General features: G+C 38.6%; 1 protein-coding gene across 6 annotated transcripts in view; it reads left to right on the top strand.

Moving 5' to 3' along the window:
- The window catches only part of prdm2b (PR domain containing 2, with ZNF domain b), a 172,822-nt gene that overhangs the window by 51,565 nt on the left and 94,061 nt on the right, over positions 1–27,196 (top strand). Inside the window, exon 2 of one of the 6 annotated variants that reach the window (XM_043675651.1) lies at positions 19,595–19,684. The exons of the other annotated variants lie outside the window; for them this stretch is intronic. The gene's annotated coding sequence lies outside the window, so the exon portion shown is untranslated. The remainder of the gene's footprint in view (positions 1–19,594; positions 19,685–27,196) is intronic. 6 annotated transcript variants of the gene reach the window in all.

Consider the following 27,196-nt stretch of genomic DNA (forward strand, 5'->3'; position numbering starts at 1 on the left):
ATCAATGCCTTCTAATGTTAACGTAAGACTTCCCTAAGTTTATATTTCATCCCCCTTGTAATTAAGATCTGCAATCCATTTGGCTTCTTAATTACTTACTAGAATTACTAGCACCTCAAGGAACAACATCTGCTTTTAGGTTGAGTATCCTCTGGGAAGAGGACATGTTTCCTTCTAAGTACACATGGGGAAGGCAATGGGAAACCACATTGTAGATTCTTTTTCTCCATTACATTGCTCATTGAAATTAAAATAGGAGATTCCTACAAGCGATTAAGTTAAAAGTTCAAGATTGTAAGATGTGAAGAAAGGAGCACAGGACTTTTTATTAGGCAGGCCACAATTGCAACTAAAGTAAGCACCGGGTGTCAGATAGGAAAGGGCAACCCTGTGCAGGTTAGATCTGTATGAACTTTAATTTTACTCCACTTGTAGTGCATGGACACTGTATGTACCAAAGTTAATTCTGCTGGAAAGGAAGACATGAAAGTCAATTTCCTGAAAGGTTAAAGAAATACCAACTCCAGCTGACCAGGAAATGGGTCAGCTTCGCTGTCTTCCAATTTCTTCCTTTTTTTATATCAATTACTAACTCTTTGTGAAATGTATTTCCAAAAGTTGATAATTTTCTGAAAAATGCACACAGTAGTGTATAAACCTGGATACGGAGTTATACAATTTTCAATTTCCAAGTTCTACATCAACTCGGGATAGAAAGTTCCACTGTCCCTTCCGTTTTCTAACTACCATATTTATCATGAGAAACTGTCCACCTATATCCAGTGGGTGAACAGCAGGTACAAATAAATAAGGAAAATAAAACCTGTAGCTTGCTTTAGACACTTGCATTCTCATAGTCCCTTTCATGACCAGGACTACAAAATGCTCCCCCAGCAATGATATGTATTTGAATTGTAATCACTGCTATAAAGTAGGGAAATATTTAAGTCAATTTGCACAACACAAACTTTCACAAACCAATGACATTAGTAATAGGATGTTTGAAGGGATATTGGTCAGAAATTAAATGTGGGACTAAAATAAAACAACAGGAGATCTGAAACACACAAAGACAGAAATTGCTAGAAAACTCGGGTTTGGCAGCACCTGGGGATAGAAACCAGAGTTAATGTTGCTAGTTCTGTGACCCTTTGTTAACTCAGTTTTCCCTCCACTGATGCTGAGTTTCTCCAGCAATTTATGTATGATGGGTTAAATTTTGGCTTGGCCACAGAACTCTTCCCGAGTTTTCAACCAATACGATTGACCGAATATTTAAATCTACCTGAGATCTGGTTATCAGTCATACTTTGCCTTTGAGTAAACAGTCAAAAGTAAGTCTATGTGATCATGTGAGACTTCCTCATTGTGCAATAATACAATCTTGTTTAAAAGTTGGATCACTTATAGTTGAATGTCATGACTGTCCATGAATATACAAAACTGTTTTGTTCCCTCACCAGGACAAGCTTTATCAATGTATCAACAATCATGAGCAGGAAAAGGCATTAACCCTTTCTATTGCAACTGTGATGCATTATACATCACAATATATGCATTCCTACCGATGATCCTTTGGAAGTTCATTTTGTGTGTCATCTGTTTGTTTCACCAAGCTATACATCTATAGCCAGTAAGATGTCTGTGCAGCATCTTCACAATTATTATACTTACGAGGAACAATACTCAACACAGAACCTATATAATCACCTGAGAGAGGTGAAAATGATGCATTGGAACCTAGTCCAGGAGACCACCCTGATTTGTGCCATGGTGAGATGGAATTCTGCCTGAATTTGTTGTTTTCTTTCCATCTCCACCTCCCTTTGTCAACAACATTAACAACAAGAGCTTGCAGCTATATGGCAGCTTTAACAGAGTAAAATCATTCCAGACCTTTTGTACTTGAGTCCTTGAGAGGAGCTGTCTACCTTTCATTTGTTTAAAGTCTTCCAAATATGGTTTTGATTTATACTACTTTTAAGTTTCTATTCTGCATTTACTGCTTTCTGAGTTGCTGTATGGCACTGATTAAGAAATAAGTGTTTACTTATATAAAATTTGCTTGAAACTATGAATATTATGGTATCAGCTGACAGGATGAGGGTTTTGCTGAGAAACAATTGCATATCCATATATGGAATGACCTTTTCATCATGCATCGTCACAACCCCAACCAGTCTGTTCCATTAACATTAATAGAAACTCTTAGCATGCTTTCAAGTTTTTAAAAGTAATTTATTTACATTTTTATCCATGCATATAGTTGTGTAAAGCAGTGGCATGACTAAAATCAGTACTTTTTCTGAATATATTCATTTTTAAATTGTAATGTCTGAATTTTGAATGTTGTGTTGTGTACAGGCCTGGGGTACTGAAATGTTACTGGAATTTGGCTTTTTATAGTTATGCTGAGTTTGTTTGTAGTGTTTTTCTGTTGGCTAGCTTTAGCCTGCTGTTTGCTGGATAGTCGGGGGAAGGGTGAGCACCTGCTGGCTTCTGGATAGAGTTCTTAGTTGCCTGTGGTTTTTCCGTCTGTGACATATGGCAGTTTGTTTCTCTTGTGTCTAAAAGACAATGACATTGGCTTGAATGGAAAGCGTCGGTGGAATGAATTAACCCCTCCCATGAATGTGGTTAGACTTTGTTCTCTGCTTCGTTATGCCAAAATAATCGGATTGGTTATGTTCGCTTGTGTTAGATATGAATATGCGTAATTGTGTGGTGATATTTTTGTTTGAATTCAGTTTAAAAGTTTTTTTTAATATTGTCAGGACATATTTGTTAGAGAATTAATTTGTTCCACTACCTCCAGTATTGCTGAATGATTGGTTGTTAAGGGACATACATGACTGGACCAACGTTTTACTGCTCTTTTTCCATTTATTTCCTCTAGAGTGGTTCAGGAACTGCCAGACATCAAATTGTACCCCCTCATTAACTGTAAACTATTTGGAAGCCAATCTAAAATTGTGTGTTCTTGAATGATCCTAAAAATATTCAGTAATAACTTAATTGGATGATACTGGTCTTACAAACTGGTTAGGTTCTTAAATATCAAACCAAGTTTTGTTTTTAGTATTTCTATATTCTTGAAATTTACTTTGACTTCCTACTTGGCTTAAGTTAAAATAGTTTGGTACAAGCAAAGCTGTTGAGTAGAATAGCAGCACCAGATTTCCAGGTAGTCTTGCCTGCTGGCTGCTGCGTTAACCATTATGACATGTTCTTTGGCCCAATTCATGCTCTCTGCATATAAAGTACACACCTTGGTAAAGTATGTTTTTATTCAATGTTCACACATTTACAACACCAGCTCATGGTGAGGATAGATGGTACTTGTGCCTGTATAAAATCTGTATTTTAATTTCCACTTCAACACACAGTGCAGGACAGTGGCACATGTGCACCATTATCCAAATCATTCTCCTATTAGATTGGATCTCCAAGGTAGCCTGTTGGTTTACTGTTATATAGTTGATAGATTGCCGGAAAGATTGGTATCTCATTCCTGAACTCGTTTAGACCAAAGCCATTACAATCAATCCACTTCATGAACATTAAACAGGACCAGTGTTGTGGAATATCTGTCCTCTACATTGCTTACCTTAGTTATGATTATACACACCAATAGTTCTGATTCTCACTGACTGCACATTCCATTGAGGTATTAGAGCTAGAGGCACCTAAACAGTCATACCTGAGCACTCTTCAGTTTCTTCAGAGGAAAGGAACACCTTTATGATCGACAAGAGAGGCAAAGCTTTTCAGATTTTTAATTTAAATTACAATTACAAACTTCTGTTTTTAGTATCTCTCTCAACATTTTAAAATTTACTGAATATAACTTTTACTGTAAAAACAAAATGAAACAATGCATTTGCAGCTTAGCATGTGAAGAACACCAATGATCAATCAGAGATTCTTGTCACTGCTAATTATTCCATTCTGGGGGGAAAACTGTTTTTGTTTCCATGCTATACTCAAAGGAAAACTGGTTTGTAGTTCAAGGATATAAAATCCAAATTGCAGGGCTGTTGGTTTGGCTTCTTATGCAACGAACAAGGACCAGTTAGCAACAGGAGAGTTAAACTACATTAGATATGTGAGGAGTGAGAGGTCAGGAAATGAAATCTGAAGAAGAGCCACTTGTTTTGAGTGCTCCTTGAGCAGATGTGGTCTGGGACAGTCCCAAAGTGCACAGTATTTTTAATTGGCATTTAGTGCAGCTATAAGGATTCAGGTTTAAAAAGTTTCCTTTGGAAATCTGTTTACTGTACAGAATATTAGACTTAGCATCATTCATGTGGACACGAGCTAATTAGTTTTACTCTGGGAAGTACATCATGTGGAGTATAGTAATCATTTGGATAAGTGTATTGTTCACAGCTGTTGAGTTGAATACACAACTGTGAGTTGAATTGCCAATCTAATATGGGTGGAAAGAGAATTTTTTTTTTTTTTTGCTTTTCCCATGGTTTATTAATGAAAATTTTGTGCATGTCATATCCGAAGAAAAATGGCTCACTAAGTACTTAATGTTGAATTGAAGCTGAGATTAGGCATTTAAGTGGAAACCATGTAATCTTCACATTATCACATCCTTATGAACAAACAGTCCCTTCAATTTGGACTGTCAGAAATATGAAGGGAAACCCCAATTTCATGTGCCTTCAAATGACTTTTAGAGTAACCCACCTTTTATTTAGGTAGTGTTCATTCAGTGATAATAGAACTGCATTCCTGCCTCTAACTCCACAGCATCCTTTTTTTTAAAAAGTTGCAGCCTTTGAATAATACACAAGATTGTATCATTATCTAGAGCTTGCAGTTTGAAGAAATGGGTCTGCCTAAGGTATCCTAGTTGGTCTTGAGGATCTTGAATGAAGTATGAGCATCGCTTTTCTCTTCCAGGGTTAGCACCTCCAACAGTTGTATGACAGCTCACATTAAGAATCAATCTATTAAAAAAGAACAACATTAGAGGATGCTTTCTCATGGAAGTGCAGGCAAAGATGATTAAAGAAGAAACACAGTGTGCGCTAAATTGTGAGGTTTGAAGAGCTTAGAGATAACGGAGATGAAGTGTTTAAGGAAGTACAAGATAGGAAATAGTGAGGAGCCAATTAAGGATTTGAAACACGATTGAGAATTTTAATGTGGTGACATTGCAAGACTGGGAGCCAAAGTGCATCAGTGATGAGTACGAGCAGCAGAGTTTTGGATGAACTTGCCTTCATAGAGGGTAGAAGATGGGATATGAACTTGCCTTCATAGAGGGTAGAAGATGGGATATTAATCCACATGAGGTTGGAATAGTTCAGTCTTGCGGTGACAATGGAATGAATGAGGACTTTGCAGCAAATGAACAGTGAGGCAGGTATCATTTGGAGAGAACAAAAACAACAAAGTATTTTTAACTTGGTGCTTTAAAATAATTTTTTAAAAAATTAATTGAATATGTTTTCTTTAAAACAAAATGTGTTTGGATCTCTCCCTTCCAGACTTGTGGTATACAGTGTTACTTTGACAGTTGCATGCTTTCCCAGGGTACTAACATTGGATTATCTTGGTGAATTGATTGGCATACAGAAATGCAAATAACTTTTCAACACCATTGGCATTTCTGTAGCAGTTAAATCAAAAAGTACATTCCTTTTTATCAGGGAATTTGTCATTTTTGGGTTTTTGTCATTTTTGGGTTTTTTTTCCAGTTATTGAAGGATTCCTTAGTCATGTTGGGATAAGCTGAGAAACAGCTGATTATTACTTGTCCTTCTTCTTTGTACATTCATTACATCACATATGTGCATACTCTTCAATAGAGTGTAATCAAAAATAAGAATCCTTGAGCATATTTATTTTCTTTGGTTCGCTTTTCTCTGTTCTCTTCTCACCTGGGTGTTTAAGTTCCAAAAGTGTAGGCTAGGAATCGAAGACGTGACTTTGTATATCTCAGTTATCTGGTTGGAAAGATAAGTTGGAGTTACAAATAGAGACTGTACTTGATTTTCTTTGGGATATTATCTTACTTTTGACTTTTGGTCTGAACAGTCATTCCTTTTAATGAACCTAATTTGTTGGCAGATTATTCATTTGTGAATGGGACAAAGCCCCACTGTTAACCAGAGTAAATTGTTGAATTCAACCAGCAAAAGCTAGGACTTTTCAGATCTGTCTGGTTGAGTACCACATCACACAGTGCTGCTACTCACTGTCACCAAGGAGACCTCTAATTTGGTCTTTGAAATGGTTAACATCGGTGGACAACATCTGTCTGTTGGCCTCTTCACCTCATTTATTCTTTTCATCTTTTAAGGCTGTTGCAAACCTTGTGTTGCTGTGAAAGCAGCATTTTCAAATTATTACTGTGTTAGGTAAAGCCTATGAAGTTTGAAGGCAGCTCATTAAAATAGTAAATGTTGACATTTGATAGTATTTTATTCTCTTGAGCTTTTAACTCCAGATGCATTTCATTTTTGCATTCTCCCTATTCTATGCATTGTTTGTTCATAATAATCTGTACCAGAGCTGCATGTGGGCCCAGGACAAAATACACACAATTAGGAAATGGCAGAACAGTCAGTAAGTAGAAGTTTTGTCCTTTTTTTGTGGAGAATATTTGTTAATATTAAATTAACTGTACAGCATTGTAACATAAACATTTTAGCATTTTAATTAAAGCAATTAATAGACATCCTGGAGAGTGTTTATTAACTCTGTTTTAAATAGTTTTTCTTTGTCAAGTATATCAAAGTAATATATATCTGGTAATTTGAGCAGCCCTGTCATTGCCTTGTACTGATTTTTGGATCTCAGCAGGTCACAATGACTAGTTTGCTCAGCAATCGACCTCGCATGTGCATTCGTGTAGAATTTATTCTGAATAGTTATTCACTTTGGAGAAACCTTCACTCTGCACTTGTGATTTGCAAATAACAGATGTGCCCATCAGTTGCTAGATACAGTTCATGTCTACTCTAGTGTCTGCTTAACCTAATGTTTCAAAGCTCCATTTACACAGTATCTTCTAGACTTGTGCGACTCTACAATAGGGAAGCAATTTTTCAGAACCACATAGCAATTGTTTTCCTGTCACTTTATTTTATATTTGCATTTTTCAATAAAATATCAGGAAACAGTAATGTGAGATTTGGTATATAATGGATTATAATGATCTAAAACATTCACAAATCAAGTGCTGTGAACTGGTGAGGAAAATTTTCACAAGTTTGAAATGTTCAGAGTCAGAAAATCTGAAAACTTTTGTTATTTTCTGAACCATAAAGGCTAAATGGCCTTGGAGGGAGTTTAATGTAGATTTGCAAGAATGATACCTGGGGTTATGTTATGAAGAGAGATTATACAAACTGGGTCTCTTTCCTTTAGAATTTAGAAGGTCAGGAGATGGTCTGATTGAAGTCTTAAAGATATTAATATGAAGAGTTAGGGAGCTAAAGGTAAACTATTTCCACTGGTTGGAAATTCTAGAATTAAGAGACATAGTCTGAAAATTACAGCCAAATGGCTCAGGAAAGATGACTGGAAGCACATCTACACATAAAGGGTAGTAGGTGTTTGGAACTCTTCCATAAATGGCAGTGGATGCTGGATTAGTTGTTAATTCTAAACCTGAGATAAATTTTTGTTAAGCAAATATATTAAGAGGTATGGACCAAAGTTAGGTATGTGGAATTAGGCCACAGATCACCAGTGGCCTCGTTAATGGAATACATTCTGGGGCTGAATGGCCACCTCCAGTGATCTGAGTGTATGTGCACCCAGGTCCCTCCGCTCCTGTACCTCCCTTTAGAGTCATGTCCCCTAATTTTTAATGTCTTTCAATGTTCTTCCAAAATACACTTCTCAATATTGAACCTCATTTGCCATTTATCTGCCCGCTGCACCAACTTCTTTATGCCCTTTGAGTTCTCCACCATCTTCCTCACAGTTTACAATGCTTCCAAATTTTGTCACCTCCAGGCAAGATCTAGACTATTAGGTAAAACAAGGATCCCAAATCCTGACCTTTGAGGAACTCCACAAATCTTTCTCTAGTCTGAAAATATCCATTGACCAGAGCTTTATTTCCTGTTCTCAGCTAATTTTGTATCTGTGTTGTTACCAACACTGTTATTCCATGACTTGGAACTTTTCTCTCAAGTCTATTGTGTGGTACTGTATCATACATCTTCTGAAAGTTCATGTACACCACATTGCCAATGAGCCTTCTTATCTGTTCAGAAAAATCTCCAAGTTAGCTGAATATAATTTCCCCCTTTAGAAATCCATGCTGACTTATCATAATTAACTCACCTTTTTCCATGCAACTGCTAATTATGTACTGAATAACTCTCCAGAAGCAACCCATCAGTTAAATTCAACTGACTGGCCGACATTTGCTAGGCTCATCCTTGTAACTTTTCTCATAAAGCTGTAATGTTTGCAATTTTTCATTCTTCTGGCATCATATCAGAGTCTAGGGAAGACTGAAAGATTGTGGCCTATGCACCTACAATTTCCACTTTCTCTTCCTTCAAAATCATTGGCTGCATCTCATCTGGTCTTGGTGCCCTGTCAACTTTAGGCATAACAGTTTGTCTAGCTTTTCTGAATTTTCAATTTTGAACCCTTCCAGTGATTGAGTTCCTTCCTATGTCACCTGGGTAGCACTTTTCTCTTTGTTAAAAACAGATGAAAAGTATTCATTTAACACCTCAACCACTTCTTCCTGCTTCCAGATGTAAATCCCCTTTTATTATCCCTAATGTCCCTACTCCTCCTCTTACTACCCTTTTTAATATTTATATGGCCAAAGAAGACTTTGGGACATCTCCTATGTTTCCTGACAGTCTTTTCTCGTAATTCCTTTTCAGAACGTAAGAATGAGGAGCAGGAATAGGCCATTTTGTCCTTCGAGCCTGCTCCACCATTAAATAAGATCATGGCTGATCTTTTCGTGGCCTCAGTTCCACTTACCCGCCCTCTCACCATAACCCTTAAGTCCTTTATTGTTAAAAAAAAATCTGTCTTAGCTTTAAAAACATTTACTGAAGTAGCATCAACTACTTCACTGGGCAGGGAATTTCATAGATTCACAACCCTTAGGGTGAAGAAATTCCTTCTCAATTCAGTCCTAAATGTGCTCTCTCTAACTTCGAGGCTATGTCCTCTTGTCCTTGTTTCACCTGACATTGGAAGCATCTTCTCTACGTCTATCTTATCTGTTCCCTTCATAATTTTATGTTTCTATAAGATTCCCCCCATACTCTTTTAAATTCCAATGAATATAATCCCAATCTACTTGGTCTCTCCTCGTAAGCCAACACCCTCAAGTCTGGAATCACCTAGTGAACCTCCTCTGCACCTCCTCTAGAGTCAGTACATCCTTTCTCAAGTAAGGAGACCAAAAATGGATGCAGTACTTCAAAGTTTGTGAGAAGATTTGTAGCTCGTAGGATGCAGTACTCCTGGTGAGGCCTCACTAGTACTCTAAACAGCTGCAACATAACCTCCTTGCTTTTAAACCCAATCCCTTTAACAATGAGGGATAAAATTCCATTTGCCTTCCTAATTACCTGTTGGACCTGCAGACCAACCTCCTGTGTTTCATGCAAAAGGACACCCAGGTCCCTCTGCACAGCAGCATGCTATAATTTTTTACCATTTAAGTAATAGTTCTTTTCACTATTATATCTACCAAAATGGATGACTTCACCTTTATCAACATTGTACTCCAACTGCCAGACCTTTGTCCACTCACTTTAAACTATCTATATCCCTCTGCAGACTTTCATAGTCCTCTGCACTTGTCTGAGTGTCATCCGCAAACTTTGACACATGTGTGGTCCCCAATTCCAAATCATTTATGTAAATTTTGAATATTTGCAATCCCAACACTGGTCCCTGAGGCACACCACTATTTACTGATTGTCAACCAAAATAGCTCTCATTTATCCCCACTCTTTGTTATGAAGATGAGGGTGTACTGTACCTCTTTTAAGCAAGTTAAAAAGCAGCAGAACTACCTGACAGCACCGAGTGTTCTGAACAAGATATAATGTAACCATTTGATCCAGCAGCTAGTGTAGCTGGTTGCCTGGAGACAAAAACAAGTATGAATAAGGCCAATCGGTTTAAATAATACCCAAAAAAATACCAAACTCAAATCAAGTTTGAATTTAGTATAGTGACAATATTAAAAGCCAATGACACAATCCGACACCCAGCCACCAGCATGTACAGACTGCCCAAAGCACAGCTCTCTTAAAGATAACCTTAATTGATCAATGACCTGTGAAACATAAGACGACAAAGGAAGACACAGAGAGGATTTGACAAGAGCCTAGTTTTGACATTTGAATTTTGATAAATCTTAATTGGGGGTTTTTATTGGAATAGTATTATAGAAGGGAAAATAAATGATAGGTTAGAGGAAGGAGTTGTAAATAGTTGTTAATTATTCTCTGTTATACTTTAAGAAATAAAATTGTTGCTTTTTACTTTAACTAGTTCTTGGCCTCTCGAATTTTCACAGATTTCTGCATGGGATAAATCTTTTCTGTGTTGCTGATTTAAAATTAACAGTGGGGATTTAGCCTGTGTTGTAATAGTTTGGGGACTCATTGTCAGGATTTGAATGGTTTGGGGGCTCTTGTCCACGATTTGAACAGTTTGGGTCTTGGATTTATGGTTTGAACTGGTTTAGACAGATTTTAATAGATTTGGGCATACAAAACATTCCAGCAGATTTGAACACTTGCAGGTTAGGGTCCTAGATCTTTAAATAAAACATGGGTGAGACAATTCGTTTAATTTCGGTGACTTGTAGTTGATTAAATTAAAAGTGAGAGAAATGGCTCTTAAATTTGCTAAAGAGGTTCTGGGATTTGAAGATGATTTTCAAATTTGCCAAGAAAATTTAGAAGGAAAGAAAAAGGCCATACGTTTAGAATTAGAAAAGAATTTAGATTTGGGTTTACATAGAACATAGACCGTTACAGCGCTGTACAGGTTCTTCGCCCTCAGTGCTGCGCCGACCTGGGAAATTAATCTGATGCCCATCTAACCTACACCGTTCCATTATTATCCATATGTATGTCCAATGCCCATTTAAATGCCCTTAAAGTCAGCAAGTCTACTACTGTTGCAGGCAGACCGTTACACGTCCCTGCTACTCTGAGTAAAGAAATGACCCTTGATATCTGTCTTAAATCTATCATCCCTCAATTTAAAGCTATGTCTTCTCATGTTAGCCTTCACCTTCCGAGGAAAAAGACTCTCACTGTCCATCCTATCTAACCCACTGATTATCTTATACATCTGAATTAAGTCACCTCTTAACATTCTTCTCTCCAACAAAAACAACCTCAGTTCCCTCAGCCTTTCCTCGTAAGACCTTCCCTCCATACCCGGCAACATCTTAGTAATTCTCCTCTAAACCCTTTCCAAAGCTTCCACATCCTTCCTATAATGCGGTTACCAGAACTGTACGCAATACTCCAGCTGCGGCCTTACCATTGTCTTGAACAGCTGAAGGAAGAGCCTGTTTCTCCGAAACTCAATTCCCCTACCAATAAACATCAACACACTACATGCCTTCTTAACAACCCTATCAACCTGGGTGGCAACTTTTAGGGATTTATGCACCTGGACACAGAGATCCCTCTGTTCATCTTCACTACTAAAAATTTTACCATTAGCCCAGTACTCTGCATTCCTGTTTAGTTCTTCCGAAGTGAACTACCACACTTTTCCACATTAAACTCCAATTGCCACTTCCCTGCCCAGCTCTGCATCTTATCTATGTCCCTCTGTAACCCACAACATCCTTTGGCACTATACACAACTCTGCCTACCTTAGTGTCATCTGCAAATTTACTAACCCATTCTTCTATGCCCACATCCATTTATAAAAATGAAAAATAGCAGTGGCTCCAAAACAGGTCCTTGCGTAACTCCATGATGAACATTTCCCATCAACCACCACTTTCAGCTAGCCAATTTCTGATCCAAATCGCTAAATTATCTTCAATCCCAAAACTCCCAATTTTGTACAGTAGCCTACCGTGCGGAACCTTATCAAATGCCTTACTGAAGTCCAGATACACCATATCAACTGCTTTACCTTCATCCTGATCATATTGAATAGTGGTGCAGGCTCGAAGGGCTGAATGGCCTACTCCTGCACCTATTATCTATTATCCACCTGTTTTATCACTTCTCAAAGAACTTAATAAGGTTAGCGAGGCACGACCTACCCTTCACAAAATTATGTTGTCTATCCCTAATCAAATTATTCCTTTCCAGATGATTATAAATCCTATCTCTTATAACCTTTGCCAACACCTTACCCACAACCGAAGTAAGGCTCACTGGCCTATAATTACCAAGGTTGGCTCAACTCCCTTTCTTAAACAAGGGAACAACATTTGCTATCCTCCAGTCTTCTAGCACTACTCCTGTCGACATTGACAACATAAAGATCAAAGCAAAAGGCTTGCAATCTCCTCCCTGGCTTCCCAGAGAATCAGAGGATAAATCCCATCTGGCCCAAGGGTCTTATCTATTTTCAGATCTTTTAATAATTGCTAAAACCTCCTTTTTGTGAACCACAATCCCATCTAATCTAGTAGCCTGTATCTCCATATTCTCACTAACATTGCCCTTTTCCAATGTGAATATTGATGAAAAGGTTAACCAAGGACAAAACTAAAGCTGAAATTATAAAGGAGTTACTTAAGCACTTAGGAGTGTCAGAGAAACAAACAAACGCAGTAGAGGTAGAAAATCTTCAACCACAATTGAGGAAAATGGAGTTAGGAGATAAACCGAGAGAGAGAAAGATGTTGAAGCCTTTATTTCATTTGAAAAATTGGTTAGACAGATGGAGCAGTCTGAGGATTTATGGGTAATGCTAGTTCAGACTAAACTAGTAGGAAGAGTTAGTGAGGTATTTGCAATGCTGTCAGATGAGGGGTCAAGACATTATGAAGAGGTTGAACTGGCTATTTTAAGTGCTTATGAATTGGTACCAGAAGCGTATAGACAGCAGTTCAGGAACAGAAAGAAAGAACCAGATCAGATTTATGTTGAATTTTGATAGATGGGTGTGTGCTTTGAAAATAGATAGGACCTTTTGAGGCTCTATGAGAGACTATTCTGCTGGAGGAGTTTAAAAACTCACTTCCAGAGATGGTAAGAATTCAAATGGAGGAACAGAAAGTTCAGGAAGTGAGAAAGGCAGCAAAATTAGCAGATGAATACATGTTAGTGTATAAGACAAGCTTCTATCCAGAATTTTGTCCTGTGAGGGATAGAAATTGGGAAAAGGGGAGATCCTACACTACGAAAGAAAGACTAGAAAACACTGGTAAGAATTTACTACAGGTTAAAGAACCCAAGAAGACTGTACAGGTGGTGAAAGGCCTCAGGTTTTCATTGTAATGGAGTGGGACACAGAAAATTACAGTGCCGGTGGTTTCAGAAGGGCACTGGGAAAAGTAGTTTTCACTGCCAGAAGGTAGGACACATAAAGTCACAGTGCTGGTCATCACAGAAAGGTGCTGTGGGAAAAGATGTGGTTAAAAGAAGCTAAGCTAATAGCATTAGTGAAGGTAGTTAAGGAGACTCCAAGAAGAGCGAGGAGCTGTAGGAGAGTCTGCAGCCTAGGCAGGGGCTGAGTTAGTATCTGATCTCTACAAAGAATTCGCCTCTGGGTAAAGTTTACTCAGAACAGGCGGAGAAGGGCAAGAAGTTATAATTTTGAGGGATAACCAGTTGCTGATAGTAAGGGATGAGCAAACATGCACACTTTTTCTGATCTGTTACCTGAGAATGTGTCAATTTGTGGGATAGATGGACAGAAATTTAGCGTTCCCATATGTAAGATCAGTTGGTGTGCCATCTTAAGACTGGGGAAGTTACAGTGGGAGTGATTGACAGAGTCTCAGTTCCAGGAATTCAATTTGTTCTTGGGAATGATTTAGCAGGGTCCAAGGAGGGAGTGACATCCCTTGTTGTGGAGAAGACTAAGAAATTTGAGGAGTTAAAACAGAAATATCCTGCTATTTTCTGTAGTTACCAAATCCTACTATCATAAGTCACAGCATGAAACAAAAAGTAAAGGGAAAGATGAAGGAGTTGCAGTTCAGTTAGCGGACACCCTGTTTGACGCAATGGTGCAGGAAAAACTCGAACAGGCAGAGGGTCAGACAGAAGTGTTTAATCCTGAAAGGCTAAGGAACTTGCAACAGCAAGGCAAGGCGATAAAAGATATATGTTCACCACTCCAAAAAAGAGGCAGAGAATATTCCAGAGGGTTATTATCTGGAGACCGTGGCAGGTTAGTGCAGAGGAGAAATGGGCCAAAGTGCACCAGATTGTGTTGCCAGTAGCACACAGACAAGGAGGTGTTACGGTAGCGCATGAACTACCTGGAGGAGGTCACCTAGGTGTACAAAAGACTCAGGCTAAGGTACAGAAATGTTTTTCTTGGCCTGGAATGCACCAGATGTGGTTAACTTTTGTTGAATGTTCATACGTGCCAAATGGTAGGTAAGCCACTGACTGTAATAAAACTAGGACCTTTGATGCCAATTCCCACATTTGAAGAACTTTTCACACAGGTTATAATTTATTGTGTACGTCTCCTCCCCAAGAACTTGTTAACCATAATGGATGTCTACCAGATTTCCAGAGGCAATTCCATTATGGAGTATTAAGGCAAAAAGGGTCGTAGAGGAGTTAGTAGCTTTCTTCACAATAATGCACGCAGAGAGATTCAGTTGGACCAAGGGTCAAACTTGACTGCTAGGCTGTTTAAGGAGGTTATGGATAGCTTGGGTAGACACCACTTTAAATCCAGTGCATATCATCCTGAATCCCAGGAAGCTTTAGAAAGGTGGCATCAGACCTTGAAGACCATGTTAAGAGCTTAGTGTCAGGATTACCCAAATGATTAGGATAAACTGATCCCATTTGGTATTGTTTGCCATTAGAGAGTCTACTCAGTTCACTCCCTTCGAGTTAATATTTGGGCATGAAGTGAGAGGTCCTTTGAAATTAAAGAAAATTGCAGGACCAAAGTCAGAGGTTTCACTCTCCAATTATGTATTGGAGGTAAGGGAGAGATTAAATTGACCGCCAAACCACAACAACGCGACGGTCGGAGGAGGAGCGTCTTATCTTCCGACTGGGAACCCTCCAACCACAGGGGATGAACTTGGACTTCACCAGTTTCTTCATCCCCCCTCCCCCCACCTTGTCTCAGGAGCGTCGAATCTCCTGTTCCCTGGATGCTGCCTGACCTGCTGTGCTGTTCCAGCAATAAAGTTTCAACTATCTAGTAAAGATGCCATATAGGAAAAAAAAGTATCAGGTTAAAACTGTATTATACTGGAGAGAAAGAACTGGAGAAACTGGTGTTATTTACTGCTCTGCAGAGTGAGGAATCAAATCCAAATGATGTGGATTTTGATGTGCCTCAAAACAGATTAAAAAACGAAGCCCTTGAGGAATGGGATAGGTTAGAAAGCTATCTGTCTCAGGAGCATAGAAAGCAGTTGAAAGATTTGTTACTGCAGTATAAGAACATATGTAAGAATCAGATGGGGTGGACTAATACTATTGTATGTGAAGTAGACGTAGGGAATACTGTTCCGATGAAACAACATCCCTATCAGCTTAATCCTTTCAAAGCCAGACAGGTCCAAATGGAGGTGGAGGCCATGCTCGACGAGGACATCATCAAAGCTGAAAAATGTGTTAGAGCGAGTGGAGTTCGCTGATCATCTTACCTCCCAAACTGGACGGGACTTAACGATTCAGTGTGCATTATTGGAAGGTCAGTGCCATTGCAAAATCGGACTCCTATCCAATTCCTAGATTGGAGAACTGTATTGAGAAAGTCAGATAAGCCAGTTACATCGCCAAGTTGGACTTAATGCATGGTTGCTGGCAGGTACCTTTTATCAGAGACAGCAAAAGAAATTTCTTTGTTTGTAACCCCAACTGGGTTACATCAGATTAAAGTGATGCCCTTTGGAATGAAGAATGTACCCGCCACATTCCAAAGAGTCCTGAACAGAGTTGTGGCCGGGCTAACAAACTGAACAGTCTATTTGGACGATGTTGTGATCTTTAGTAAATCCTGGAAAGATCACATGGTACAGTGGCAGAGCTTTTTCAATGACTATGAGAAGCAAAGTTGGCAATAAACTTAAATAAAACTGAATTTCCAAAAGCAGAGATGACATTCTTGAAACATAACATCGGTCGTGGAACGTTGACCCCACAGATTGCAAAGATAAAGGCCACCGAGGAATTTCTACGACCAATTTCTAAGAAAAAGGTGCTTTGATTCTTAGGACTCAACGGATTCCATCAGAAGTTTGTTCCAAACTTCAGCAGTGTAGTGGCACAGTTGACCGATTTGCTGAAGAAGAATACAAAGTTTCGGTGGACAGAACAATGCCAGGAGACATTCGACCCTTTGAAATCAATATTAACCAATAAACCAGTTTTAGCTACACAAAATTTATCAAAAGCTTTAAAGTCGCCATCGATGCTAGTGACATAGGAGTTGGAGTTGTACCCCGACAGGAAGATGAGGATGGGATTGAACTGCCAGTTCATTTTTTCATTATGGTTCATTTTTTTCTTAAGCGGGGAGGTATTACGAAGGTGTGAGTATACCATACCTTTAAGAAAATTAAAAGTTTGCAGAACTACCTGACAGTACCAAGTTTTCTGAACAAGATATAATGTAACCTTTTGGTCCAGCAGCTAGTGTAGCTGGTTGCCTGGAGACAAAAGCAAATTTGAATTAGGCCAATCAGTTTAAATTATACCCCAAAAAAACCAAACTCAAATCAAGTTTGAATTTAGTATAGTGACAATATTAAAAGCCAGTGACAGAATTCGACGCTTTGGGGGTACAAGGCCAGGAAAACGTGAACAGTTGAGAGAGAACTGCCCAGCCACCGGCATGTACAGACTGCCCGAAACACAGCTCTCTTAAAGATAACCTTTATCGATCAAAGACCTATGAAACATAATTCCTAAGAAGAAGACAAAGGAAGAGAACAAAGAGAAGATTTGACACGAGCCTGGTTTTGAAATTAGAATTTTGGTAAATCTTAATTGGGGGTTTTATTGGACTAGTATTATAGAAGGGAAAATAAATGATAGGTTAGAGGAAGGAGTTGCAAATAGTTGTTAGTTAATTATTCTCTGCTATACTTTAAGAAATAAAATTGTTGGCTTTTACTTTAACTAGTTCTTGGCCTCTCGAATTTTCAGGTTACTGCATGGGATAAATTTTTTTCTGTCTTGCTGATTTAAAATTAACAGGAGTTTTATCCCATGTCATAACAGCTTCCTGTTAGTCAACCAATCCTCTATCCATGCTGATACTTTGCCCGTAACGCTATGCATCTTTACTTTACGCAGCAGCCTCTTGTGCAGCACTTGTTGAGGGCCATTTGGAAATCTAGGTAAACCACATCAACTGGGTCCCTGTTGTCCACTGTGTGAATAATGTCTTCATCGAATTCCAAAAGATTAGTTCAGTATGACCTGCCTTTCATGAGCCCATGATGCATCTGCCCAACGGGGCAATTTCTATCGAGATGCCTTGCTATTTCTTCAATGATAATAGACTCCAACATCTTCCCCACTACAGATGTTAAGATAACCGGTCTATTATTCCCTGTCTTTTGTCTACCTCCCTTTTGAAACATTGGCGTCACGTTTGCTGTTTTCGAATCTGCTGGAACTGCCCCAGAGTCCAGCAAATTTTGGAAAATAACCACAAATGCATTTGCTATTTCTCCCACCATCTCTTTTTGTACTCCTGGGATGCATTCCGTCAGGACCAGGAGACTTGTTTATCCTTTGCTCCGTTATCTTGCCCAACACTACCTCTTCCGTGATAATGATTCGTTTCCAGGTCCTCAACTACCTTCGTCTGTTTGTCAGTTACTGGTATGTTATTTGTGTCCTCCGCTGTGAAGACCGACACAAAATAACTATTCAGTGCCTTGGCCATTTCATCATAATTCCATGACTAAATGCCGCTTCTCATCCTCTAAAGGACCAGCATTTACTTTAGCCACTCTTTTTTTGTTTTATGTATTTGTAGAAACTTTTGCTATCTGTCTTTATATTCTGTGCTAGTTTTTTATTCTGATGTTCTATCTTTCTTTTCTTTATCGTTCTTTTTGTGGCTTCCTGTTGACCTTTAAAGCTTTCCCAATCTTCTAGATTCCTGCTGATCTTGCCCACTTTGTATGCCTTTTCTTTCAATTTAATAGCTTCCTTTTTTTTTTAGGCACCCATGGCAGATTCACGCTTTTCTTAGTCCTTCCTTTTCATTGTAATATACTTTTGCTGAGCACTTTGAAAAATCACTTTGAAAATCCTCCACTGCTCGTCAACTGTCCCACCATAAAGTCTTTGTTTCCAGTCTGCCAACTCATCTTGTTTAAGCACAGGACCTTGGTATTGGATTTTATCTTCACACTCTCCATCTGTATTCTAAATTCAACCATACTGTGACCGCTCCTTCCAAGAGGATCCCTAACTATGAGATAATTAATTATTCTTATGTTAGAACACTGGGTAAACCCCTCTGTTAATTTAAACCCGACACACAGAAGCTCACCTCGTACCGTAATCTGTTAAATTTTGAGGCAAAGAACCATCTCAGATCTCACTACTTAAAGTAAAAATTAACAATTTTATTCTTTAAGTCCAACAGAGAACATTAAAACCACAACTATTTACAACTCCTTTCTCTTAAACCTATCCTTTACCTCACACTCTACAATATTGGTCCGATTATAAAAAAAATTAAGATTTACCAAAAGAAAATATAATCACATTTCAAAACCAGTCAACTTTGTTGATTCTCCTTTGTAGATTTTTCACTGTATTTTCCTGGGTTGTCTCTTCTTTGGTCTTCTGTACAACTTTTCTTATGGACAGATGCCTTTCAGAGAACTATTCCCCAAGCAGTCTATACTTGTTAGCATTCTTGGCAGTTCTCCTCAACTGTTTAAAATGTCTAGTTTTATACAACAAAACATTGGATCATTTCATTGGTTTGATATCACCCCAAACAGTAAAATTCAATTCAATTGTATTTTGGTATCTGGGGCATAATTTAAACTGGCTGAATTTGAATGTTTTTGTTCCCTGGCAACGCAACTCCAGCTATTTGTTTCAATCAGCTGTTACATTTTTAAAATCTTTCAGCACATTTTGTGCTAGTTTCTACGCTCTCTTACAGGTTCAGTGCACACCTATAACCTTCATAACACCTGTCTCATTGTACAGGACCAGATCTTTTTCACCTCTGTTCTGAACCTTCCTCTTGGTTCTCAGTTTTATTGTTTACCTAATATTTGTCTTAAGCACATTTTTTAAATTTTCTTTATTTTAGTGTGCATCTCTCTTTTTTTCAAACCAGGGAGCTTTGGCTTTCTTTGTTCTACCTTTTTCAATTGAGGGAATGCACCTCGATTGTAGCTGAACCATCTCCTTTTGAAGGTAGCCCGTTGTTCAGTTACTAACTGCCAATTTCTTATTACAGTCAATCCTGTACAGCTGGAGAAGAGCGGACAGGAAGGCAAACTGGGTGAAAAGAAATTATTGATGTGCAGTGAAGTTTCAAAGAAACATGGTTAATATAAATATAAAACTTACAATAATTACCTGATGCATAAATTTTATTTTATTATTAATGAGCTTTGATTTTTGGCACAGTGTAAAATTGGCTAGTCTGTTTAAAACAAGAACTGTCAGGTACTAAACCAAGAGAGGTTCTCCAAAATAACTCCTATTAATGGTCTACCAGCAACAGTTGCCCCATATAACCTCGGCTTTGGCTCAGACCTGTGCCACATTTTGTTTTATTATTTTCTTGTAGAGTACCTTGAAACAACCTATTGTGTAAAAGGCATTCTATAAATGCTACCTCATCTGCTTGAAGATGTATATTGCTGCAACTGCATTCACAACTGGTAAGTATCTGTGTATCCACCTGAACCAACTGCTGCTACTTCTGCATGTCACCACAATGTGCAATTTTATACTGCTGTTAGTGGCAGGTTAGCAGTACTGCCACCTTCAAGTAAGACAAAGCAGATTAACTCAGAACCTCTTGAAGGTGTCCCACTTTTGACAAGAGTGAAGGCACAGAAAATGATTAATTCAAGCAGAGAAACAGTGATGCCCTGAGATAATAAAATATTGAGTGTAGAGGTCATGGGTTTCTGCATAAGTGCTGCTTTCTAGGAATCAAGGGTAAACAAAAGAGCTTTTGAGGCTCATTTTCAAAAACTGTGTCAAGTACTTCTTGAACAATGAATTACAGATACTATGTAGTATAATAGCAACAATGTATGGCTTGTAACAGAAAAGAGAAAGTGCTATACTGAGTTCAACTGAGATAAAGCATTGGTCTCTCGTAATACTCCATTAGTGTTCTACTTTCAAGTATGTACTTCTGTTCAGTCACTGTCAGAGGAGGATACCTGACTCTGTTATTGCAGGCTTTCAGACCTCTTTCAAATGGTAGGGGGTCAATGCTTTCTGTCCTTATACAGACATAAGTCTCTGTAATTAGTCCCCATAGATTATAAAGGTTAAAAGCCGTGATAAAGAGTTGTTGGAACCTTAATAAGTAGGAAAAGGAAATGTTTGTTTCAAGGCACGTTTACAACCCATGCTGTTCTATGATGTTATGAGCGGGCCATCTGGAAATCAGTTTACCAGCATCAAAAGCCCTAGGGGATTAGTCATGACATCAGACAACATAAAAGTGTTAGAAGGCAAGGTTAATTATTGCAGTGATGGAAATGGAAGTCTGAGGACTGTTTCTTATCTGTATCTTGGAGCTTGAGCCCAGCACTAAGGCCAAGCTGGTTGTCTTAGTCTTTTGACCTAGAATATGCACCTGTTGCTAGAGTAGAAATGATAATCATAATGTTCTCAACATAATGGGGACGATAAGAGATATGACTTGTCAATATTATCTGTTATATTCTGTGTACAATTGGCCCAAATTTAATCTCCACTAACTCAGAAGCGTTAGTTGTGTTCAGTATAGCTCTTTTGCTTCTCAGACTGAATGTATGGATTGATGTCTAAGAGACTTTGAGCACAGAGTCTAGGCCAGAGGTGGGGAACCTTTTCATGTTGGAAGGCCGCATTATGTTAGTTGTAATCTAATAAGGCCGCATCCAAGAAACTTCAATTATATATTCTTCAAAATTCACATTATTTTGTAAAAATCTAACTACTATGTACTAACTAAAATAAAAGGTTAGTTAACTTTAGAATTAATGACTTTGTGACTGCTTTTTGTAGGAAAGCATTTGAATATTTGGTTGCAGCATGGAGGTCTGCAGTTTTAGCTGATCCTCTAGATGGATATCTGTCATTTGTGACCTTAAGGGGGTCTTGATTTTGGTTAAGTAGGAGAATGTAGATTCGCAGCAATAAGTGGGGATTATTTTGTTGAATTTTCTTTTACTCTCTGGTATCTTAAATGCATTCGTTTTAAGATTAAAATAAAAATAGTAAAGGATGAAAAAAAAAATTAATAAAAAATAAAAGATTTGTTCTGCAAAATTTGGATTCATTCAAAAGGCCACACACAATGGCCTAGAAGGCCGCAGGTTCCCCACCCCTGGTCTAGGCTAACAATTCTGTGCAGTACTGAAATGTTTCTGATGAAGCATTAAACCAAAGACCTGTCGGTGTGCTGAGGTAGATGCAAAAAAAAATCCCATGGCACTGTTTGGAAGGAAAAGCAGATCTGCTGTCCTGATGTTTATCTCTCAATGAATTTAAAAAGATTAAGTGATCTTTATTTCATGGCTGTGCTTTCTGTGAATAAATTGTCTGCTGTGTTTGTTGCAACACACAGTGACCGCACTTCAAATATAAAGGATTTGATTGGCTCTAAATACCTTCGGATGCTCTGATGTCAAGGAAGACACTATGAAAATTCAAGTATTTTTCCTTATTTAACCACCAAAACTATTTATTTTTTGCTAAAAACAGAAAAGCCTGGAAATAATCAAGATCTTAGGTGTCGTCTTAAGTGATTTATTGAAATTGTTGAACAGCTGGAAAGTGCCTATTTGAAGGCGAGATGCTGTTCCTCAAGTTCACTTGGAACATGTTAGGAGGCCAAGAGCAGTGATTTCCAAATGCTACTATTTCAATTCTCAGTCATACTCCCACTTCAGTTTTCCAACGTCCATTGTGGTTTTGTCTTCTACTAATGTCTCCTGTGATATTGGGTAATGTCTCTTTTTAAATTTTCACTTCCATTAAATCTTTGTTTTTGTACCCTTCCTCTAGCATAAGTAATTGCAGCTATATACCTCTACCTTCTCTATTATCCATTCCCTCTGTTAAATCCTTAATTCCTCCTTCGTCCCCTACTCTCTTGTTCGAAATCTGCTTAGTATAACATCAAACCAAATGTAGAAACCCTGTGATTAAACCCACCTCTTCCATATGCAATACTGCACATTTTCAAGACCTTCCTCTTAGTGATGATGTGGAGGTGCACGTGTTGGACTGGGGCAGACAAAGTTAGAAGTCAATTAACACCAGGTTATAGTCCAACAGGTTTATTTGAAACCTGAAGCTTTCTGAGTGTTTCTGACTTCAGCAGCAGTAACTTCACCTGATGAAGAAGCAGCGTTCTGAAAGCTTCCGATTTCAAATAAATCTGTTGGAGTATAACCTGGTGTCATGTGACTTCTGACTTTCTCCTCTTACTGAATTTCTTTTTGGGACATGTCCACACTGCTCATATTATCAAACTTCCAAATTCTTAAACACAGCTCTGAAATCCCTCACAAAGTCTTATTTCAGACATTTAAACCATCAGGTCTCCATAACCTTAGTTTGTTTTAATGCAGGATGGACAATTTCAAAGACACCAACAACAACTACCAAGTACATAATGACTTTAACATCCTAAAATGTCCTGAGGGCTTTATAGAAGTGCTATAAAGTAATGTTTGACACCAAGTCACACAGATGAGAATGGGACCAGCATTTAGTCCCATTCAGCTGAACACTGATGGAGAGGTATTGTGTCAAAGATTGCAGACAGATAGTGAAGGATGAGTGATAGTTTACTTTTAGAAGCAGGAATTAAGTATTCGTATGCACACTTTGTCATAGGATTTCAGCCTGTCTCTTTGATTGATCAACTTATTGTTTTTATTGCACATTTCAATTCCATCATTTCCAGAAAAATAATATTTGAGCTCCAATTATGGTGTCCATTTCAAATACTTTCTTTGCTGATGTGCAGTGTCTGATTATATTTCTGAGTACTGAATGGCTTTTTTTAAAAAAAAACAAAAGTTCGCTGCTTTATACTTTAGGACTATTTACCATCCATTTTATCAGTCAAGTTTCCAAACACTGAATAGATACATTTTAAATGAATTCTGCTCATATGGTTGTTAATTAGTACTGATGCATAGAGATATACACCATGAAAACAGACCCTTTGGTCCAACTCATCCATGCCGACCAGATATCCTACATCAATTTAGTCCCATTTGCCAGCATTGGCCCATATACCTCTAAACCTTTCCTATTTATCTTGGAATATTAGGTACGGTGCACATGCACAGATTGTGCAGTACTCACTTAATCCTAGGCCTGGCTTAATGTCAGTTCCCTGCCTTAACTTATTGTGTCTTTGCTGGCATGTCTCAAGTGACCTGACGGTTTTCTAAGATATAGCAATTATTAGGGACTAATTTACAGGTAGTGAACTGCGTGGAGGTAGACAAAGTTAAAAATCACACAACACCAGGTTATCGTCCAACAGGTTTAATTGGAAGCGCGCTAGCTTTCGGAGCGACGCTCCTTCATCAGGTGATTGTGTGGAGGTAGCTTTTAATAACCTCCATCTTGGTTTGTTTCACAGCTTTCCTTTTTTTAAAGTGTTAGCCACTCGCTGCAGTTATGATACTAGGTTTAGTCATGGAGTCATAGAGATGTACAACACGGAAAAATATCCTTCGGTCCAACTTATCCATGCCGACCAGATTTCCTAATCTAATCTAGTTCCATTTGCCAGCACTTGGCCCATATCCCTCTAAACTCTTCCTATTCATATATTCATCCAGATGCCATTTAAATGTTGTAATTGTACCAGCCTTCTTCACTTCCTCTGGCAGTTCATTCCATACACTCACCACTCTCTGTGTGGAAAACATTCCCCCTAGATCCCTTTTAAGTTTTTCCCCTCTCCGCCTAAATCTATACCCTCTAGTTCTAGTTCTGGACTCCCCCACCCCAGAGAACAGACCTTGTCTATTTATGCTATCCATGCCCCTCATGATTTTATAAACCAGTATAAGGTCACCCCTCAGCCTCTGCTGCTCCAGGGAAAACATCCCCAGCCTATTCAGCCTCTCCCTATAGCTGGTCACCGGCCTCCAGTTTGAAAAGCAACTCTCTACCACCACCCTCTGTCTTCTACCTTTTAGCCAGTTCTGTATCCAGATGGCTAGTCCTCCCTGTATTCCATGAGATCTAACCTCGCTAACCAGTCTACCCTTGTCAAATGCTTTACTGAAGTCCATATATATTGACATCCACCACTCTGTCCTCCTCAATCATCTTCGATACTGCTTCTAAAAACTCAATCAAGTTCAAGAGGCATGTTTTTCCAAGCACAAAGCCATGGTGACTTTCTCTAATCAGTCTTTGCCTTTCCAAATACATGTAAATCCTGTCCCTCAAGATTCCCTCCAACAACTTGCCCACCACCAGTGTCAGGCTCGCTGGTCTATAGTTCCTTGGCTTTTCCTTATCACCTTTCCTGAATAGTGGTATCACGTTAGCCAACCTCCAGTCTTCCAGCACCTCACCTGTCTCTATTGATGATACAAGTATCTCAGTGAGGACCCCAGCAATTACATACCCTGGAACTCTGTGCGAAGCTAGGGAAACCTGATCAGGTCCTGGGGGTTTAGCCACCTTTAGCCAGTAAACCCTGATGTAAAATACTTGTTTAGTATCTCCCCCATCTCCTGCGGCTCCAAATATAAGCTGCCTTGCTGATCTTTGAGAGGCTCTGTTCTCTCCGACCTTACCCTTTTGTCCTTGGTGAATTTATAAAATCCCTTTGGATTCTCCTTGACCCTATTTGTCAAAGCTATCTCATGTCCCCTTTCTGCCCTTATAATTTTCCTTTTAAGCATAGTCCTACTGCCTTTATACTCTAAGGATTCATTCGATCTCTGCTGTCTATACCTGACATATGCTTCCTCCTTTTTCTTATCCCTTGCCATGAATGTATATTGTTTTAAGAAGTCAGTAAATTGAGAGATATACCAGTCTGGTATAGGATGGATCTTTAAGTTTTCTCCTCAACAAGGCACAAATCGGTTACTAACTTATGAGGTTATGATTCTAGTGTCTCGGTTAGATTATATGAACGTGAAAGAGTTTGTCATCTACCCGAATCAAACTGGCATCATACCTGATAGGAAAATGTTTAATAACCTTGCAACATTCATGGTTATGATGTACAGGACAGCAGTTGGGCATCTGCCTTAGCAGTTCGATCAAGGGGATGTCCTTTGACAGAATATCATACACCTCCATGATGTATGTATGGTGTTATCAGATAAGGCTTTCCCCTCTCCTCTGTTTTGCTTTTATGTTGTATTGAACCTTTTAACCAAGTCTGTCAGCAGGGATCCAGACATAAGGGTGACAACTGAATCTATTGTTTCTTTCTCCCTACACCAACAGTTTGCACTACCTGAAGGTGCTGGGACATTCGCTGAAAGCGGCATCAACCATTTTACCATAGTGAAATAGAAATTGAGCATTTGTGAACATTACACTTTATTCATTGAGATAAGAACCTGATCATCAGGTGTAAAATGCTCTAGGTAATGCTCTGAGTAGCATGGGTCTGACTCATGCTGACTCTAATGCACTATGGCAGTGACCTTGAGCTATCTTCCACTTTAAATGTAAATCAGAAATGCTCTGTGTCTACAGGGCCATGATCTGCAAGCTGCTTAGGCAAAGAGTGCCCAAGCGAAAGTTGCCCAGCATCACCCCTTACCTAATGAGTTCTGTCTGTGCTCAGTGTTGCAAAGAATGGCTTTGATCATGTTGTCTCAATGTTTCATTCAGTTGGACTGCACCATACCCCTCTCCGTTAGAATACAATTTATGCAGAAAATTACCTTTGTCCACATGTCCATCAAATGCCTATCCACATATCAAATGCTCGAGGCCCTGTAAAGAAAGTAGATGATGGATCCTATTGGAAGGTTTCATGAGCAGACTGCCATAGTTATTTGAAAGAATACCTCATAGCTAATACTTTTAATCAAGCACCAAAACTTAGCTTGGTAGTGAAAAATGCTCCCTTCTCAAAGTACTCTTGCATATCTGGAGTCTTACTGTCTCTGACTGCTACTCTTTTGACATTACATTTATTATGGGAAAGAGTGTGCTAGTTTCTTCCTTCTATAATGTTTTTGCAAAGCATATCTGGAAAGAAATGCACTTTTTTAAATGGAGATTCCTCCCAAAAAGTTCCATAATGTAGAATGCAGAGCTGTATCGAGGGACACAGACCAAGATAAACATGCAATGCTGCTGGAAGACGATCAAGTGAAAGTTGCTCTTTTTTTAGTCTACCCTAAACATGCCCAGTGGAAAAAACTCTTGGCAATTGAGTATTACAGAGTAGCATGTTCCTCCTTGAAGGATGCACAAACGTTTGGAGCTGCTGCAAAACTCTGGAGAAAGACCACTGTAATAGGCTTTCCCACCATAAGATACCACAGGACTAAAAAAAACCTGGAATTTTTGTTTGGTTGTATATGTGATGTAAAATGACTTAAATCATAAGGTATTACAAGACACTTGAGGGTGTCATATACTGTATTGAAACAAACTGTTGTGTTACACTTTATGTAATCTTAATGTTATGTAATGTTAAAATTTGAACTCTTGTATTGTACAAGTATATGAGTCAGGAGCAGGACGAGACCATTTTACCCTTCAAGTTTGCTCAGACATGCAGAAAGATCATGGCCAATATGATTGCAGTGTCAGATCTCATCTACCCTTGATTATGTTTCAACTAGTTGCTTCATAAGAATCTATTTATTTGTGC

Source organism: Chiloscyllium plagiosum, chromosome 34 (assembly GCF_004010195.1).
Source record: "Chiloscyllium plagiosum isolate BGI_BamShark_2017 chromosome 34, ASM401019v2, whole genome shotgun sequence".
In the NCBI taxonomy this organism is placed as follows: domain Eukaryota; kingdom Metazoa; phylum Chordata; class Chondrichthyes; order Orectolobiformes; family Hemiscylliidae; genus Chiloscyllium; species Chiloscyllium plagiosum.